The 18,161-nt window shown below is 39.8% G+C and overlaps 1 long non-coding RNA gene across 1 annotated transcript; it reads right to left on the reverse strand.

Moving 5' to 3' along the window:
- Positions 1-1,631: 1,631 nt before the first annotated feature.
- Positions 1,632-13,730, reverse strand: LOC133273460 (uncharacterized). The gene is made up of 3 exons (XR_009744819.1): positions 13,315-13,730; positions 12,155-12,337; positions 1,632-2,818 (listed from the first exon to the last, which is right to left on the reverse strand). It is a non-coding gene; the product is annotated as an uncharacterized LOC133273460 (long non-coding RNA).
- Between the last annotated feature and the right edge of the window lie 4,431 nt (positions 13,731-18,161).

Below are 18,161 nucleotides of genomic sequence, written 5' to 3' on the forward strand. Positions count from 1 at the left end.
GGCTGTTCAGCGTGGAGAAGAGAAGGCTGCATGGAGACCTCCTAGCAGCCTTCCAGTATCTGAAGGGAGCCTATAAGGATGCTGGGGATGGACTCTTCATTAGGGACTGTAGTGATAGGACAAGGGGTAACGGGTTAAAACTTAACCAGGGGAAGTTTAGACTGGATATAAGGAGGAAGTTCTTTACTGTGAGGGTGGTGAGGCACTGGAATGGGTTGCCCAAGGAAGTTGTGAATGCTCCATCCCTGGAGGTGTTCAAGGCCAGGTTGGACAGAGCCTTGAGTGAGATGGTTTAGTGTGAGATTCCCCTGCCCATGGCAGGGGGGTTGGAACTAGATGATCTTAAGGTCCTTTCCAACCCTAAGTATTCTAGGATTCTATGACTCTATACCAGGTAGGAAGGCCAGATGAAGCAGGCTCACTTAGCTCATTTTTTAGAGTATGCTAATGTATTTCACCAAATATAAGGTTGCCTAATTATTTCTTTATTCTTCCCACCTGTGTTTATTCTATATTTCTTTCATTATACTAGTACTATAAATTCTTTTGGAAAGAGACAGTGGGTTTACTGCTTTCTTCTATGACGGAATTTTAGGACATGACAAGATCATGTCCTTTGAAAGAAAGCTGAAACTTACCTTTTATTAACATTGTTAATTCACATGTGAGTATGTGTGTTGCGGGTGAAGGGAAGAATTACTTGGCTGTTGGGGGTATTTGGTTTTGATGACATGGTAGATTCTGGAGTGGTCTGAGTAAAGTAAAGCTTAAATAGCTGTCAAAAGCAAGGAGCTGCAGATACACTGAGGGCTGCTATAGCAATAAGAGCCTGCTTTACTTTACTCAGCCTGCCAGAGGATGTCACAGGGAGATGCCTGTCCCTCTGCAGAGTCCATCTGTAGTCAGGGTGACATCTCAGCATGTGAGTTAATCACCTGTTTTGACCCACTCCTAGGAGGAAAGAGTAACTGGTGACCTGGAAAGCAGCAAAAAGCAGAGATGTCTAAGTGCTAGGGAACAATTTTAGGCTGAGTTCTAGTCTGCTAGTTAGGAAAGAAGGGAAGACTGGCTGAAAAGTGTGGTTGGCTTTATAACATCACCAACATTCAAACAAAACTCAAAACTGTGCTGAGAAATGCCTTAAAATATCGTCAGCGAATTGAACTTTCAATTCACTTTGGCTTGAAAGTAGGATCTGGGAAAATCAAGCAGCAAAAATGTTTTTCTCTCCACATTCTCTGTCTTCTCTGTAAACACACCCTTTTCTCTCATGCCAGGCAGCACAGCAGAGGTGTCAGAGATAGCGAAGACATCTCTGCTGGCTTTACAGCAACCATCTTCGCAGAGGAAATATTCAGGAGAACCCTCCAGATGGTACCCATCATTCCACTGCTATGAAGTGAGCTATGAAGTAGCACAAAATGGACTCAATGGGCTGAGGGATCTGGCTTCTTATAGCAAATTTGTATTTGAAGACACTGCTACACAGACCAATGCTAATAAATAAACATATCAAACCCCATGCCTTGGAATCTACAGCTATGAAGAAATACTTACTTTCTGGTTTCTTGAAGATGCAATTCACAGAAGCAAATGAGAGTTACCATGAACTTTAACCAGTCGGGCATCTTAATATTATAAACTAACATCTGTATTTTCACAGATTATAATCTTTCATTTTATATCCTCTAAACACTTTAAATTGTGCAAGGTGACATAAAAATTACCACCAATCTCTCCTCGGCTTCACTTGAAGAAAAGTGTTTTGGTACTGGGTAGTCTTGCAGTGGTGGAAATGAATTTTAAGTCCTGGCCCAGAAAGTGTAAAGTCCTCTCTGAGGAACACTGAATCTCTTTTCCTTTCAGCTCTTTAAGAGGTTTACGGCCGACACACTTTTGGTGGAATATCAGCAATAAATCAAACGTATGCAGAAAATAAATTTGCAGAGGATTTTCAAATTTGATCTTAGGCCAGTTAGGCACAACTTCTGAAAATTCTGAAATTATTTGGAAGAGAAAGTTTTAAGAAAAACGTGTTGTATCAACTGAAATGTCTCAGAAACTTTTGATTATGGTTGACTTTTTAATTGTATTGAGAACACAAAATGAAACACATCATAGGAACATTAAACATGAAAAACTATTTTGAAAAGAAATATTAGATACCCAGTTCCAAAATTATAAAACAGGACATTTTGGCAATGTCAGAATATGCTTATCTGCCAAAACGTATTTCAGCAAATCTAATAGGGTTGGGCAAAGCATTTTGGTTTCAGAACAACTGCATTTTTCAATTCTTCATCTTTTTTCTGGCCAGCAAGAATATAGTAATGATTCTAAGAACATGTGATTAATTCACCTGTATCAGCACATTTTTCTACTGCAGAATAAGTAATTCTTAAAATTGATTTCTATTTTGAGAGGCATTGAATGAAGTTTCAATTAAATGCTAATAAGTTCAATTTAAATGTAATTAAAAGAGTCAAGGAATTAGAAAATGAGTTCTTATAATGGTGTAAGAATAAAAGAGACCTAAAAACTGACTCAAACAAGTTCTGGTTTTAATCCTGGCATCAAAAAAATGGGACTGATATTGCCTTATTCTAGTTATTTAGATATTAATTCAAGGCTATCTTTGTCTATAGTTACTGTGGGGAGGGAGGCACTTCCAATGGAAGATTCATCCCAACCAAAACCAGGTGCCTAAGGTAGGTGAGATAACTTTCCCTCTGTAAATTTATGCAGCCCGGGTGAGGTGCCTGAGGAATACTGTCACATTTTGGCTTAGGATTCCAGTTTTTGCAAACTGCTGATAATACTAGAAAAGGGAACAAAAAAAAAAATGGCTCATAATGGCTCACGAGAAAATGAAAACAACACACAGTCAGTGTTTTGGTAGTTCTTGATGTTTCCTAGGACATCACTTATAAAACCTTTGCTCAGATTATGTCCCTCCTTCCTCACCCTGCAATAAAAAAAAAAAAAAGAAAGAAAGAAAATTAAAAGAAAAGAGATTTAAAGCAAACCTGCTCAGAGCAGGTCTCCATCCCTCCACCCAGCAGCAGAGAAGGGAGCACTGCCCTTGCTCTTGGATGCCAGGCTGTGCTGATGAATGCTGAATCAGAGCGACAGCTCAAGCTGATGGGCAATACCTGCCTCATCCTTTTCTCCATAGGTATAATGGGCTCCTAGATAGGTTGCCTTGGCTTTAAAGTAGATGAGAAAAGACTTGAAAACAAAAAACTTCTATTTCTCTTTGTTTTAGGCTTTCAGAGGAATCACAATGAAAAGAACAGCCTCTTAACAGCAAATCTTACAACACAATGTGTTTTGCCCCAAAGGAACATCTTAGCCCTTCATTATCTGTTAAACACAGCCCTTTGACATGCCTAGGACAGGTTTTAAGCATAAATGGTTGTCAAATTGCTCTTACAGTGTTATGGTATGCTGGAGGTCTTATGGGAGTAGAGTGGAAAACTTGCCTTTAACTGAATCTGAGTAGAACTTAGAGAGACTATGTGGATCTCAAATTTGTCTTCAGGGTATACAACAGTTCGTAAGACTGCTACTTTTCTGTGACATAGCTTTTTTGGGGGTAGAGCCAGAATATTAAGCTCATTGCTTCCAGATGGAAAGGTTGGACAAGACAGAAATCCTTGGCATTGGGACCATGGACAGAGTGGTGTGATATGGACATGACATATTGAAGTAATCTAGATAGAAGATACAATGTTAGCCAAGGTTGTCAGTTGGATACTTTTTAAAACATTATATGGTTTGTAACAAGGTATTGTGTATCCTTCAAAACCCTCCAGATTGAAATCCTGGAAAGACTGTGGGGAAAATTGTGATTATTTTGCTTAAGTTACTAGAGTTCATTTTATATATATTAAGAGCTTGGCATCGTTTGCCTGCAAGAAATTTTAGGCCAGCAATTTATATTGTACGAGCAATGTACATCATGCTAGCAGCACTTAAATGAGTCCAGGTGCTCGTTTGTAACTTGGGATCTTGTGTGTTCTTATTCATAGGCTGTACACCGATAATGGTGCAGTGCCTCAAATGAGAATGCGTTTTCATGAGCCACACATCTGTTTACAAGCTATGTTTTTGCATTAAATCCTTACGGCTACACTGAGGGCGTTCCACCAGGGGGCATGTAAAGCCCACAAGATTAATCACTCTCCTACCGTACTTTTCTTCGGATGTTTTGCAAATGAAGATTGCTTAAAGCCCATTTCACAGTCAGAATCCCCATCGTACAAATTTAAAATGTATTTGAGCTAAGCGAGAAGTAGGAAAAAATGGGGACATGTTGCAAAGACTTGAGGAAAACTGTGCACTAGATGCAGGGCTTCGCGTAGTCTTTATTGTTCAGAGGAGTTATATATCCACTGTTGCATGCTGTTCCTATTTGCAAAATGCTTGTTTGTATATATAGGACACTTATGATTTCTCTGATTTCAGAGAACTCTTATCCAAGACTTTTTAGTGGAGCTGGTGTGAACACCAGAGGACAGGATTCAACCTTTTTTGTTGAAGACACAAAGCATAAACTTGTATTTCAGTACCTCAAGAATGAGCACATCAGGCACACCACTGATATTTCTTAGGACATCACTTATAAAACCTCTTCTCAACATATCCCAGACTTGCCTGGGTACAAGAATCAGGCAGAGAAAAACGTTTTGAACAAACCCATAATGTGATTTTTCCTGTCATGTACAGCCCAGTGATGAACAGAGAAGTCTTTGTGACAGATATGTCAGACAGCTAAGTTCCTAAGTTATTTTCCAAGACCACTTTAGAGAGGTATATGGAATTAAGACAACACTTTATCCTACTCTTTCAAATACAGACTCTCACTCCTTTGAATTTAAAGGAAACTTTTCAACTGATGAAAATGGTAACTTAATCACTTTAGGAGGACTGGTTTGTTAAATTCCTAAAGTTCACATTGCATGGGCTCCATTGACTGTATGCAAAATAAAGTAAATGCAAATAGGGAGTTGTTGCTCTGAAGAGAAGCTTTGAACAGATACATGCTAGGACACTCAAGGGAGCTGTGAAAATTCGGGAAAACTCAAGGTATTTTCTGTAAGGCAAATATATCTACCTGTTAATATGTTTCTCTTCGATGTTTGTAGGATTTCATGCTTTTCCATGTATTTCATTCAGTATTTACATTTATTAATGTTCTCTGGATCCACACTCAGTGTTGTGAAAGAATTATTAGGTGAAATTGCAATGAAAAGCTGCTAAAACCTTTCCTACATACACTAACCTTTACAGAACAGGTAGGTCTCAGAAATAGATTCAATAGGTCCCTGAGAAGCACAGAGATGCCATGTCTGCAGGCAGCCTGCTGCGCAACAGCTCAAATAGTGCACAAGGAATTCCAGGGCTCTGGATTAAAATATTAGTCACAGATAATCTCGTTTGTTTTTCAGTCTTTACTACGCTAAGTACTGAGAACATCAGAAAAAAAAAAAAAAAAAGGCAGAAGGGCTCCATTTTTAAAGCAAACATTAATAAACAGACTCATGTAGAGTCACAGGAAGATCAGAGGACCCTGTGGCAGTAAGTAATAGCCATTCCACTTTCAGGAACAATTAGTGCTGAAAGCTTTTTGGGTGGCCTATTTTCTGAAGAGACTGTAAAGCACTTAAAATCTGGGATTCTCTTTTCCCTAATTGGCTCTACTCACATTATCTGAAATCTATACCACCTCTTTCACAGTTACAGAACTGGACAACAACAATTACAAGAAAAAAAAGCGAAAAACTAATGAACTGATTATTTTTATACATCAGGAAATTTGACCTGATAAATACTGTTACATTATTTGGTTATATCTGAATTAAGGCCAATAGCTTGTTCTTAAAGTATAGCTTTACAACAGGGTCTGAACCTTCATTTGAAAATAGGATAAAAGATGAATGTTTCTGTCAATCATGTGGACCCACAGGTTAATCACAGTTCAGCCACTTAAAACTATTCTACACTCTTTTTGAAGAAGAACCTACAGTACAAGACATTATTAGAAGAGTCCACAGACTAGGGAAAATTAACCTATGAACAGACTTAACTATTTAAGTTTGAGAGACAGGAAAGCTCTTCATTCTTTCTGAATCAAATAAATTGAGATTTAGAAATAGAGACTAAAATAGATGTGATTTATCTCTCATAAACAGAAAATAAGACTGCAGTAAGAACTTCTTACTAGGGAGTGCTGAAAGATCCTAGGACATTGTTATCCATCAGGTGAAATTAAAAACATATATATGTCGCATTTATCACCACAGATTTTGAATTTAGAATTATTGAGTGCAAAGTAAACAAACTTGGCAACAGTCTTTATTTTCTTTACTGTATTGTCACCAAAAAAAAAAGAGATAAAAATGGAAGGAAATGCAGAGTTTGGAGATAGTGGAGGACATGTAAGGAGAGGGCTCAGGATGTCAAAACAGAAAGCTTATGATGTACTAGTGGGAGTGCTCAACAGCCTGTGAAGTGCTTCATACGGTAAATAACTCTGAACCCTGTTCACTGCAAAATGGTTCTGCTATGCAAGTTCTGGGCACAAAGCTCTTCAGACTGATAAACCCTTTTCAGAGTTCCCAAAGATTTGGGATGCTGCACTGGGAAGAGTATGCAGCTATGTGCCTGGAAAGAAAACCACAGCAATGGAGTCAATGTACACCACATTTTATGCTTCAGTGAAGCATGAAGCAAAACTGCAGAGATCTGTCCTGAAGGATCACCATTTACCTCCAAACTGTGGGAGTGAAGGAATAGCAACATACTGCCAACAACAGAAGAGATGGAGTTTCACTGAGCTGTGAAAAGAGATGGCCAGCCCACAGGCAGGGAACCTGTGCTTCTTCACACACTGTGTGATTTCAGTACATATAAATTCCTTGGAACCACATCAGTGTATCTCGCCACAGACCAATGCTTAGATGACACCAGTTTTGGCGGCACTGTAAAACCGTGACACAAAACCAGTGTTTTCAGTATCCTTGCACTTCCTATGGTGCTCCTGGGCAATTTACACACAGCAATATTTTAAGAAAGAATAAATGGAAAATTATCTGGGACTAATTAGGGACTAACTGGGACTAATTTAGGACTAAAATTAACTGTGACTAGTTAATTTTCAGAAATAAGCATGTAGAACACAGATGTGACACAACCAGGACATTCAGAAGGAGTCACCTGAACTACTCAGCTGTTTCCTTGGTTTTTGTAGTCCTAGTAGGGGCAGTCTAATCCCCAGGAAATCTGTCCCTCTTGAAGGATGAACACATTAACCAGAAGCAACAGAATACCTATAGGAACAACTGAAACTGTGCTGCCTTATACCCAAGGTCAGATGGGATGATCATAATGACCCCCTTGACCTAGAAGCTTATGACTCAATGGTAGTTTGTCAAAGACAAATACATTGGCAAACAGATTCAGAAAAAGATAATTTTAACCAAAGTCATTTTAGACAAACATCAGTGAAAAACTCACACGGAAAGGATTCCCCTCTATAAGCAGATACATCAGATGAAGAGAGACATGTACTTACAGGAAACAGAAAGATTCTTTCAAGACTTAAAACTTGGGAAAAGCATCAGTTACAGACAGATTTCCTGCAGCTTTTTAAAATATGGTTTTTGCAACAGCTGTCTCCAGTCTTGTGGAAATATTCCAGAAGGGAATCCTGTCCCATGACAGGAGGACTGCTTTGATCACATTGATTATAAAAGCAGATACAAAAGGTCACAGTGACAGAAACTTTCTTTTCTGAATGTGGAACCTAACCTATTAACCAAGACTTCAGCTACTTACATGTATGAAATTGTTCCTACTCTCACCCAGAAGAGTCATACAACTTTGATGAAATGCAAATTTGCAGCAGTCACTACTCATAATAGTTTTCCTCTAGTGCATCAAGCACAGCTAGAAGGAAGATCAGACTTCCTTGGCGTTGCTAAGACAGCAGTAGATGTAGGTGGACACTCATAACTTGAAAATGTTTTGGTGGAAGTGAAAATATTTACCTTGATGTTTCTGAATTTCTTTGTACTTCCCCAATCCTGTCAGCAAACATTAATTACTAAAACATTTCATTTTGAATGATAAACATCCACCTCTACGCTCTTTTACTACACTTTTTCATGGGCTTTGTATGGAATTTTTGCTTATGCCAAAACCACTGACAACAAAATATATGCTTTTATGGAAGGTTCTCTGCTAGGATATTTTGATTCTCAGAAACCTAATATTCTTCACCTTTGTGGTCTATTACATACCTTAAGTTTTATATACTTCCATGCAGAATGAAACAAACCATGGTAAATGGAGATATCCAAGAGACTGAAGCAGAAAGTAAGTTATTTACTTTCAACTGACTTTACACAGACACAGCAGTTTGTGAATCCTGTCCAAAGAAGTTTCTGAGTTATGACCATGCTACATATTAAGTCAGAGGACGAGATGCCTGTAAGATCCTTTTATCATTGCTATAGCATATGGAAAACTAGAATGAATACCCATCCTTGGCTCCCCTACCTACATTACAGGTTTATTACTTCTTGCATTCCTATTTTGTGTGTGAGTTTTGGGACTATGTACAGCACGGACTAATATAGGATGAGGGAGACAAAGAATACTCTGCTATTGCTATTTCTACTTCACAAGCTGGGAGCAGCAAAAAGGGTCCATTTTTCAAAGCTGTTTGAAAGCTGGAGGCAACAACACTTAGGTGCTTCAAGTTTACATGCTTGCTTGGTTGCTATGTAAATTTCCTTAGGAAGCTAATTCCTGCACAAACAAACACTTATTTCATACTGAAGCCCAAAAATCTAAGCAAGAAAAGGGAGGTCTGCAGTTTTGCTACAGTTCAGCTTCACAGATTGGGGGTAGGAGAGGATGACATGCCCCTGTCATCCTGCCCGTCTTTCTTTCCACTTACCTTGGACTTTTGGGAATGATGTTTGAGCTCTGAGGCTGAGTGATGTTGGTGGGCAGCTAACCAAGTGGAAGGTTTTCTACACCAAAACCACTTGCCCCTGAGAAAGATGATTGTTCCCGATTCTTTCTTTTTTTGACCCAAGCAGGATGCCAATAGCCAGGAGACCCTGTGTTTCTCAGGGTAATCCTACTGACCATGTAATTCCTGATATCTTCTGTCTGCACAGATCCAGGCATCACACCAGAGCCTCTCCCAGTGATGAGCAGAATCTGGAAACCATGAGAGGGAGCAGGTCCCAAGACTGCCTGCTCCACAGTACCAGCTGATCCCTCCAATACCATCTTCTGCTCATTTTCTATTCCTCTTCAGAAGACAGCCATCTCCCCTGGGGCTGCTGATGCTCAGAACTGGAAAGTATTAGGGCAGCACACTGTCACTTTGTGGGTAGCCCTGGCTATGGTCAGCATTCCTACATGCTTGCCCCTTTGTGAATCTGCTGCTATGTCTCTTTTGGAAAAGGGGCTTGGATTCATAAGTCATTTAGGAGCTCTAACATGTTTCTCCCAAAGTAACTGGCCCAAGGTCACAGAGGAAATCTGTAGCAGAACTGGGAAATAAATCAAGATCTGAGTCCCAGTCCGGAACCTCAGGCACAAAACTACCATTTTTCATAGGAGGCTTAAATATGTGATGAGTTCTTTTATAATCATATAGTTTCCTTTCCAATGACTTAAAGTTTTCTTGTTACAGTCATTAAACTACTAGCTGTCCACTTTTAACAGTTCTCCAGGAATTCTTTCGTGTCAGTAGTGTTTGATAATAGGCCACATATGAGGTTCCAAATTTACTTTTTCCATTATTAACCTTTCATTTACTGATGATATTTTGCTTAGTACGTTTTGTTCTTATACCATCCTGCACCATATGTTTATAATCATCTGAAACTTCTGAGTAATCCCATTATTTTTCTGTTCTCTCACACAACATAAATGTGGGCTGTGTTCCAGGATAATTTATGCAGGATTAAAATATGGAATTGGCTTCAATGCTTCATCGATGATGTCTTTAGAGTTTATCTCCCAAATTTGTATCTTTCCCAGCTCTAAAATTCGAGGAGATGGAGAACACAAACACACGGTCATGCACAGTCACACACATATTGAATATCACAGTGAATGAAAGAAGAAGAGGGAAGAAAATAAAAAGGATTTATCAAGGAAAAATACCTCATTCAAAGCATATTGAAACTAAGAAGAAGACTTCCTTTTACTTCCCTGTGCCTCACACTAGCTTGCTATGTCTAACAGGGAAGCCTGAAATAATTATTATACTGATGAAGTGCAGGACTGTAGAAAAGTTTTTCCAAAGGGCAGGCAGAAGCAGTGAGTGTATGACAGAAGAAATAGAGAGTATGTGACAGGAGAAACAGTAACCGAGAAAAATCTGGAAGCCTAAAGAGAACAAGATTCAGCCTATAAACCCAATGTGTGAGGCCGCAGCTAACACCTCCCTGAGTTCACTGGTTTTAATTATCTTGTTTTCCTTTGTCCTGAAGGATAGAAAGCATTAAAAGTCCTCCCTTCAGAGAGTCCAGTGCCTGCTGCATCCAGTGAAGGACCTGGTCTGGTTGCATCCTTCTTCAAACTCAGTAGTGGGCCAAAGGGGTCACAAAGGCTGTGTGGCCAAAGTAATACAGGTGATGAGAGCACTGCAAGTGTAGATGGGGCCATGGGGTGCACCCAGGGACTCCAAACCCAAGCACAAACAAGTGGGTGTCAGTAGAGGGAGGAGCAATCTGAAAATAATGAGGACAAGAACCACCAGGAGCAGTGCTTGCTGGAGGCAGATTTTAGCAGCTGTCTCAGGACTTGGCAGTCAACTTTAACAACCATTCTACCAAACCTATTGAAACATCTACAGATATAGAGCTGAGGCTTCAGGCTGTGAGCCAAACATACATCATGAAGATGTATGTGTTCCTTTCAGCATGTGGCCTTTGTTCCAGTAGATGAGGTAGTCTTTTGGTAGGACAGAAGACATGAATGAAGTATGGAAGTCCTAGGTTCCTTCAAACAAGTGCAAGCTTCTGTTTATAAAGAGAAATTCAGAAGTTTGATAGAAACTAGCACTATTCTGACTTCTTTATGATTTTTCTGAACTGTCACAACCATCATTGTGATTTTTGATGGTGGGTGTTAGCTTGAAACAAAATAATATTAGGACAGCTTAGGTAAACACAACAATTATTTTTTAAAATTATGAAAACTAATTTCTTGTCCCATGCTAAAAGATGCAGATAACTTCCTCACAGAACACTAATACTATTCATAGGCTTTTGGATATGTGAGAAGAACTGACAACTGCAGTCAAGGATAGGTGAAGGAGCATGTTTGGAATGTGGAGAAAGAGTGGGATCCCTCTTTGGTGCAAATTGACTTACACGAACATTAAACTGTGCCAGTGACTTGGCTGGGTAGGAGCCTAAAACTGAGATCAGGATTAAAAAAAAAAGCAAGATTGGTACACAGACATAAGTGAAACAAGTGGAAAAGGCAAGAGTGTGGAGAATTGCAAAAAACTAGTCCTACTTAGCAGGTAGAAGAGACAGAAGAATCTTTGGCCGCAAGATCAAAACCTTCTCTGAAGCCCAAGCTGCACCTTAACAGTGGGACTCTGTGACTCCTCTCTTTTGAGACAGTTCCAGCAAGAGGAAAATGAGTTTGTAAACTGATTTCTAGAAAGGTCCTTCAGGAAAACATTTTGATCTTTGGAGTAGGCTGAAAGGTGTGACACAAATAGAAAAAGGAGGTACATACAGCTTGGGATAACTGGAATCAGCTTCAATACTGGTCCTAAATATCAACTGGGATTCATCCCAGATGAGAGACCTATAAATCTTCAGTTCATTTCATTTTTTTGAAATTAAAGAATATGTAGTATTGACTTCATTTGACAGTTGTAGATGTTGCTTTGCTTCACTTTGTAACTTCTGAGTTCAGGACACCAAAACCAAAAGCCTTTTAGCCCAGACTTTCTCTGTATATTTTTTGTGTCTGATAGGAAATAGTCTGTCCATACATTTATTACATTACTTATAGCCTTTCCAGTCCAGACTGAACACTCACAGCACAGTCCTGAAGACACCTTGCCCTGCACGTTGCCCTTCTGGGCAGTCAAACTGAGTGTTACCTGATGGGAAGGGATTGTGCCACAGGATTAGGATGAGAGGCAGTGACAGGGTGCTGGCAGGAAGTCCCGATAACAAAGGATTAATCAGGCAGTTCCAGAAGGATTTGTAATGGTCTGATGCACAGGGCTAGGGCTGCAGCAGCTCATTCCTCTATTTTTAATGAAAATGAGGTCTCAAGTCCACTGTGGGCAGAGGAGCAACATCTGTATTAGGAAATTATATGGGCCAAAGACCATTATTTGTCCCTGAGGTCACTGGGCATGGCATGACTCCCATTAGTACTGTGGGGCTTTCTTACCCCTCCAAAGCAGAAAAAGGGGTCATCCCTAAACTGTGCTACCTAAAGCATGACTGGGAATTATCTGGGAGGGTCTTTGGTGGCAGAAACAGTACCAGAGACCAAATTTAACTCTCTGGACGACTGCATAACAGTGACTGCCAATTAGTCTTATGTTCCCCTTGATGACTACATACTCTACCTTCCTTGATAAAATATTGACTGAATAACAACAACAACAATAACAAAAACTACACCAATAAACAACAATTAACTTAATAATTAGCTGGAGAATATCAGGATGGCATTGGAACATGAATTTAGATGAAGCAGGTAAGATGACATTGCCTGGACTATGCAGGTATTCTGATTTGGAGAATTAGCATGATTTGGAGCTGTTTACCACCTATTAAATCATTTTGTGGAGTGCTTTTCTTGAGTACAAGTTAGATTGCTTATAAAGGATATTAAACTGGACCCTTGTCTCCCTGAGTGTGTCACAAACTTCTTAACTCCTGCAAATAAAGGTCTAAAAAAATCTACGTTTTTCAGTCATTTCAAACCATTGGTATTAAATGCAAACTAAAATTATAGCAACAAGTAAAAGAAAAATAAATTTGTTTTTTTCTTAAAAAGCCCTCAAAGTGCAAACACGGGAAAATGGTGAATGCATACTGTGAGCACTATAAATTAAAAAAAAAAAAAAAGGAAAATGGGGCAAATACTGTGTTTCGAACTTATCAGTGACAGTGCAATGCAGACAGCTCCCACAGCCCTGAACATTACAGGATACAGCTGTTTGTGGCTGTGGGTTTTCTGCCTAATGACCCTTCAGGCATTTGAAAAGCTGAAAGCAATATTATTGCAGCAATAAAGTCTTACTTGGGTTGGAGGGATCTGAGGTGGGCACTGCTGTGGTCAGTGCCTTAGGAGAAGGAGCTGTGTTTTGAATCCTTGAGGACCTGTTTTTCCAGTCTGACAGCTTTCTGGAGGCCTGGGGATCCAGAGACAGACCCACTTCAGGATGCAGAATGGTGCCGAGGAAAGGAGAGAGTGGGAGGGAAGCTTCAGTGCATCGTTTTCCATAAGGGCTGCTTGTCTGTTCAGAATCACATTAATCTCCCTGTCCTTTCCTACCAACTCCTGGGTCATTGCAAGGTTTCTCAGTCAACTCCCTGCTCACAGAAAGGCAGTTTTCTGCCAGTTCCTGGGCTGCATTTTCACTTGTTTAGCTGTAGTTCTGAAAAGTTGTGAGCTCTCCAACCATTTCCCCACCCTCAGATTTTGCAAGACATTTTGATAAGAGAAATGTCTCTGAAAGCTGTTCATAGTTCAAAAAAGTAACCAAGGGTTTGTTTTTCCCGTTTCTATCACAAATAAACAATTCCCTCCTTAAAATGTCATCCTTATAATCTCTTGTCAATCCCAAGAAGACTGAAGGTAGCAAGTCCTTTCCAACCTGTGTTCATGTGCCTGGAATTCCTCTTGTAATAACAGTCTTTGCATTCCAGAGGTCTTTGCAGTGAGCAGCCAACAATTTTAAGTTGCTGGTTTTATGTTTTTCTTATTGGTTTTTGTCACAGCAGTTTGTTGGCAAGCATAGACATCAGCTTTATCTTTATGTGCAGGAAATGTTGAGGTAGGATGAGGGCAAGACTGTTTAACCAAACAAGGAAACAGGCACTAGTTGTTCTCAGCAGATAAGTTACTAATGGCACTGACATCCCCACAGCTATAACTCAGTTATAATACTGGAGGATTTGTCACTGATCCATGGGCTCAGGGAGCAGGGAAAATGATTGCTTAGGAGATCTAAGGGGAGAAGAGCAAGATATTTTCTGTTGTTAGTCACCTGTTTTGAGTGACTGGGAAAGTTTAGCCATTTATTCTGGAATACATGGGAGAGATACAGTGCAGTGTTAACTAAGCTTACATGTTAATTTTCTAGACTTTTCAGGAACAAGGTTTTTGATGAAATACATGAAGTCTGGAAATTACTGATTGCTCCATTTGCAGTTAATATGACTTGAATACACTGTTGCCTGATACCTGTGGTACCAGGAAAACACTTCCATGGTCTTTTACGAATAGGCCCCATAGCAGACTTTGAAAGCACCTCCAAGGTAACTTAAAGGCACTGTGGTGTATGACCAATGGAATTATTTCGAATGTTTTTCATAAACTCGTTTATTCATAGTCTCTGACATACTTGATGAAGGACACCATGGTAAAGTTGCAACTGTGTTGGGTTCAGACATGAGGGCAGAAGATCCTCCAGCACAAGGAACATGAAGGGCCAAAGTACCAGTTGTCTATCTGTGGGAGGAGAGTTGTTATAGCCACTGGGTGCAGCAGGGTAGTTATTGCACACCCCCAGCTGAGTGCACAAAAGAAGGGTGATGTGGGGACAGTTGTAAGCGGGATGACAGAGAAGGGACTGAAATAGACGAATGTATGGTATAACTAATGACAAAGTTTCAGATCCTGTAGTCAAGGAATTGCAAGTTTTCCCTGTGTACACATGGAGGCCATGGCTGGAGTGACTGGTCCCAGCCTTACTCCTGTCCTTCAAGATCTGTAATTGTTTTGCTGGGAAGCCATGGGGTTAAATCTGGCTTTCTGGACTAATTCCAGCAGAAATATCCGTGTTTCAACCTATCTGCAGCTAATATTTAACTGGGAATTTTACAGGTATTTGAATTTATAATCAAATGTTTACAAGTCACAGACATTACGTAATACTTATTGCACAGCAGTAAGTAATGAAGATAGCAGGAACAGACTGGGATAATCTAGGCAGGGTATTTGAAAGCCATAGTAATATAGTCTGTGAAGTCATACTTTGCCATAATCTTGCATGATGGCAACTACCACAGAGATTCTGATAACCATCTCTGTGCTGTTGCCAGGGTGTATTCTAGCCCCAAAGCTTCTTGTTGTTTGTTAGAGAAGGCCATGCCCTGGGAATCTTGGATAAAATTGGTCAATGGCATTCTTTACTGGGATTGTGGACTATACATCTGACCCTGCACTGCTTGAGCTCCAGTTGCTAGAGGAAAGTTACATAGCAACAGGAAGTATGTATGAAAAGTACATCTGTTGGCTCCAATATTACTTAGAAGAAAACCCTTCTATAATAAGGTTTTGTTTAGAATAGCAAGGAGGTGTTTTTTCTTCAGTAGTGTGAACTTCTATGAAGAATGACTTGATGCAGCAGTCCTGCCTATCCTACTTCGCCTAGCATGTGTTGGATGTCTTGCATACTTTTCCCCCAAGTCAGAGTGCTGCTCTCTGGTGTACAACAGGAGCATAGCAGAAAGACAGAGGGAAGAATATAGGTGTACACATCCATGTTTTACTTTTTTAACTTCTGGCCAGAGCACTTCACACTTTTCACAGCTGGAAAGGTATAGCCTTGGAAAGAATATGAATTTTCCTATTTATCTACAGTACAAGTTGAAGACTAATGATAGAGGAAAACAAGTACCCCTGGATGAGTCTCTTCTGGAAGGTTTTTGGGAATATCCTCTGCTAAGACAGCTCCAGACACCAATCTCTTGGAGACTATCTCAGAAGTTTGCCTCATAAGAATTTGAAGACATAGGGCATTCCTCATGGCAATGAAGATGGCAAAGTTCATTGCTTTATGGGGTATTCACACAATATTTTTACCAATGAAGGTAATAAAGTTGTTGTGAGTGTGTTAAATAACCCCTTATTTATGTACTGCATAGCATAAGGCTTTAACTATCATACAATTTATCTGTTAGCATACCTCTGTGGCTGCATAACTGTTATTATCCCAGTGTACAAATGGAAGACAGGTGAACCAATAGATGTCCTAGCTTGTTCAGCATCACAGAGGACTAGGAAATCCCAAAAAAAATCTTAAACCAGCTTTGTTCATCCTGAATTACATCTCAGTACCTATAAATACAACCACATACTTTTTTCAGCAGCTGACTCACCTTTGTGTTAAGAAAGTCCGTAATCTTCAAGTGCATCCCCAGGTGCTTCAACTTTGGTCCTCAGCTCTCAGCTGCCTCAGTTCTGGCAGCACTAAGCAACTCAGCGGTTAAATTATCTCTGTGCCCTGACAGAGGAAACAAATTAAACATCTTTCTGCTCAACCTGCTCTCAGCCCACACCTTATAGAATGGGCTCCAGGCAAAATGTGGTCATTCCCTGTCTTTTATCCAATGCCACCGTCATTTTAGTTCTCACAGACCATGTCGAAGCCCCTGAGAGAAGTACCCCAGCCACCAGGGCTTAGCTTGTTTTGTAGGTTATGTGAAGGACCTATGTGAGAGGGAGGATGGAAGGAGCACTATCTGTATTCAGACAGCGTACAGGCAAAACCAGCTATATGAGCTGAAGAATGAGCATGAGGGGATTCTCCTGGAAGGGCTATTTTTAGCTTCATCTGGATCATATTAATTATTCACTGGCATCCAAGACTCTCTCCCACTCAGTGATGCTACAGGGCCATGTTTGATCTTTCCAAAAGACCTACACAGAAGAAAGACTTGAGCAGTGATAGCCTTGATCCCCCAAAATTACTGTAACTCATGTGTTGTCAGCAGTGACAAATAAGGAGGAAATGGTATTTTTTCAGCTGTGAAAAAAAGGACTGCTCTAGATTCAGTGTTGAACTAAGCCCTCCCTTTGCAGCTCCAGAGCAGCATTTCAAAATGTGAATCCAAAATAGGAGGGATCCCTTGGTCCCAGAAGAGCAGGATTTTAGACACATGCTTCCCTGTTCACTCATCTTCTAATTAGCTGTATCAGTCAGGCTTTCTATTAAATGGCTTGGATTTGACAAATCATTCTGATCCTGTGCATCATTGTAACTGAACTGCCTTTTCAACTACTGCAATAGTGGTTTTCTGCAACCCCATCTTCTTTCACTAAGGAGGAATCTTTCCTATCTCTCTACAAACTCTTTTGCCACCATACTAGTCTGTATTAATTAAAAATTCTGGATGATCCTGGATGAAGCTTGACAGGAGGAACACAGAATGACTACAGAGTAAACCAGAGAGGAATCATCTTTTTCTAGTCAGATATTTCTTGTTTCCCCGTGACAAGGTAATGTGTAACTTACTTCCAGCGATTCAGGAGAAAAAAAGGAACAGAAAGAAAGCACAGAGTTGTCAAGTTGTGAAAGTTAATTTATTTTTTTAAACCAAAACCCATTGTTCCCTGGGCACTGGCAGGTTACACAGTTTACTACATTTCTGCTCTGATATCTGACAAAGTACAAATGGTTCAGGGCAGAGAAGGGTGTTCCACAGAATAAATATTTTCTGAGGTTGGACCTTTAGATGCTGCTGACAGACTGTGACTTGTACAACTCTCCCACAGGTTTCTAGAAGCCTGGATACTCTATACGTTTTGTAATATGCCACGTTTCCATAATACAAAGTGCTGAAAAATAACAATTATTGAAGGGATTTGTATTTACATAGGAGGGTATTAAGACTATGAGTGGAGCTTACAAAGAGTAGTAGATGAATTACTTTTCCAGTATCTGTAAAGCTGAGATATTTGGCACTTGCTAGGAATGAATATTCCATACTGAGCATTTAAAACTTTCCATAATTCTTACATGTATAAATTGAAATTTTGACACCTGCCCTGTAAAGTGCAAGTGTGAGGAAAGGACTCAGAGGCATAATCATCTTCCATCTACTTTTTGAACATTCATATGACTTTTCCAAATATTTTCT

This window comes from Pezoporus flaviventris, unplaced genomic scaffold (assembly GCF_033815535.1).
Source record: "Pezoporus flaviventris isolate CSIRO_AGI_PZ_B2104156 unplaced genomic scaffold, CSIRO_AGI_Pfla_v1 ptg000031l, whole genome shotgun sequence".
Lineage (NCBI taxonomy): Eukaryota > Metazoa > Chordata > Aves > Psittaciformes > Psittacidae > Pezoporus > Pezoporus flaviventris.